Consider the following 2,911-nt stretch of genomic DNA (forward strand, 5'->3'; position numbering starts at 1 on the left):
TGTTTTGAATTGCGGATTATACTCAAAAACGTCTCGAAAACGCGACAATGTTACAAATTCAGGATATAGTTTTTATTATCGACTTTAAATCTGGATATGTGCTGGGATCCCAAAACCCAGTCTTCTAGTTTGTGCCCATTTCTAACACTCAGTGTTAGAAATGGGCCAAGTGTTACTTTTAGAAACTAGAAATGAAAGAAATGTATTTCTCAATTCTAATTGTTTTTAAATGAAAGGTTTACAGTGAGATCGATTCATTTTTTTAAAAGAGTTCACACAATTTTAAATATTTTTGACTTTTGAACATGTATAAAAATTCTTCCGCATATCTTTCAGGCAGCGCCAACATCCACCCCCNTCACAGGACATCAACCTAGTACACAAGGTTTAGAATAGAGATAGTTCACTCTTCTGAAGTTCTGAATCTCACAGTACATTAACCTAGTACACAAAGTTTAGAGTAGAGAAAGTACACTCTTCTGAATCTTAAAGTAGTACATCAACCTGCAGTACACCAGATTAAGATTAGAGAAAATACACTCTTCTGAACCTCACAGAACATCAACACCTTTAGTGCACAAGATTAAGAGTAGAGAAAGTACACTCTTCTGAACTTCACAGTACATCAACCTTTAGTGCACAAGATTAAGATTAGAAAAAGTAAACTCTTCTGAACCTCACAGAAAATCAACCTCAAGGGTTTCTAGTAGAGACTGGGACCGAATTTAATGAATTGGAGAGGTCGCTGAATTACCTACTGCCGCCTCCCGGTTCAAATCCTTAATCACCGATTAATCAGGAATCTTTAACTTGATCGGTTATTTAAGATTTGATCCGGTAGTAGATAGTTCAGCAACCTAGCTCAAATTGAAACTCTTTATTTAAGAAAAGAAATCCAATTCAATAAATTCTCATTCTTTGTAGATACCCCTGTAATCGTAAATGTTAAGATAAATCGTTTTGACAAAATATTGAATCGATTTTGGACTAAAACAAGACAAAAAATAACAACAAAGGAATTGAGTCTTTGGAACAAAATCAAATATTTAAAGCTCAATATCTTTAGAATTCGATGTTGTAAACCTTTGATGTTTCAAACTCAGATTATTTGATCTAACAGAATTCATAGTTTGACATATCTAAGGTCTGCAACATTTGGTTCTAGAGATATAGTGATTAGAAAATCAGAGTTTGTGGCAAAGACTCAATTCCTTTGTCTTACATTGGGTTTCCAATATTTTCAATTTCAGGGAGGAGACTTCTCTTCTCTTGATGATAATGTCCGTTAAGGGATTCAAGACTTTTCTCCAGATCTTCCCAATTCTTACCCTGGTCCTCTACTACACTACAACCTAGACAAACAACAGTTTAAAGAGACTTTTAACTAAATTTTAAGTAACACTTCAATTATTTTGAAGGAAATGAGTCTTTTCCATAAACTATGTTCTTATTATCCCTATATCTTTGCAACCTAATGTTGTAGACCTTGCATTTTATAAGAATTATGTTAGATTGAATAATCTAAGTTTGAAATATTTAGAGTATACAGCATCAGGAACCAATTTTGTTTGTAGAAAAGTCTTAATTCATTTTTTTAAAAATATATAGCGTAAAATACAAAGATTTCATTTTAAAAATCTGTAAATATTAGCCATGTCATTTTCTTGCAAGTCAGTCCTGTGAAAAGCTGGAGGTTGTCAAATTTTTATTTCTGACAGAAAAGCAAATAACCTTTGCAATTAATATGAGAATCGGATATTTTGAAGATATTAAATTCTTAAAGTTTGACTTGGTGCAATAAACTTTCGAGTCCATTTCCCCATTAAATGAAGAGTTTTCTTATTTTCCAATTAATACTTTTTTGTTGCGCTGTTTAAAGGTTATTATTACAGTAAGTTGCAGGTTTCTTACACTTGCTACGATGTTTTTTTTAATGAAAGATCATATTAGATTTATATAGTTACGCATGTATATTTTACTTACGATAGAGGTGTAGTTAATAAAAGATTATACTACATATATGCTGAAGCGCCCGGCGTTGGCCGTGGAATGTTAAAGAAAAAAATCGAATTTAAATACAAATTAATTTTGAAAAAAAAATCCAATTTTAATAGCCTAATTGTTAAGCATATAAATATATATGAGCGAAGAGCTTTATTTATATAGATTATCTTGGCCTGAACATACTAAGATTTAGTTTCGCGGTATTGCCAATGGTATAAACTGCACAAAAATCCCTTTTGGGGTAGTGTGTCGTTTTTGAAGTTTTTCTAAGAATTTAAAATTAAAATAAGCATAAGTGCACGCTAAAAAGAAGTGATACTCAGAGATATTTTTCATATTGAAATATGGTGCGCTGCGCACAGGCTCACGTCAAAAACTACACACTTCCTCAATTTTGATTTTGGGGCAGCTTACATCTATATGTAGTTTAGCGTATATTTTTTACCAACGCTAGAGGTGTAGTTAAGAATAGTTAGAACAACGAGGTTTAGAATGATAAAAGCGTGCATTCTTCTCTTCTTTACAGTTAGGAGTGAAGGAGGGAAAGGGTCGAACATATTTAAATACTACATGCTCAGAGTAGTCCTTCCAATCAGATCTTTGGATTCTCAGAGCAGTCCTTCCCTTCAGATCTGCAGATTTTTCAATATTTTCATTCATGGTTAAAGTAATGTATTTTCATTTAAAACAAAAGTCAATGAAGCGTTCTGATTCATTTAGAATTCCAATTTGAAATAGCTTAATGCATGAGTGCGTAATGCTTCAGAAGTGTGAAATTTTGCCATGCAAAATTAGAAAATATAAGAAAATCTAATTCATTGTGTAAATTAGCTAAATTTGCTGGGTGAACATTTCTAAGGATCAAGTGTTTCATGTTTTTCAATTAAAGATGTAGCTGGTGTAAATA

At 32.2% G+C, this 2,911-nt stretch overlaps 1 long non-coding RNA gene across 1 annotated transcript; it reads right to left on the reverse strand.

The window, feature by feature from the left end:
• Positions 1-353: 353 nt before the first annotated feature.
• Positions 354-2,533, reverse strand: LOC111715770 (uncharacterized). The gene is made up of 3 exons (XR_002768311.1): positions 2,450-2,533; positions 1,223-1,352; positions 354-373 (listed from the first exon to the last, which is right to left on the reverse strand). It is a non-coding gene; the product is annotated as an uncharacterized LOC111715770 (long non-coding RNA).
• Positions 2,534-2,911: the final 378 nt, after the last annotated feature.

This window comes from Eurytemora carolleeae, unplaced genomic scaffold (assembly GCF_000591075.1).
Source record: "Eurytemora carolleeae unplaced genomic scaffold, Eaff_2.0 scaffold1866, whole genome shotgun sequence".
NCBI lineage: Eukaryota > Metazoa > Arthropoda > Copepoda > Calanoida > Temoridae > Eurytemora > Eurytemora carolleeae.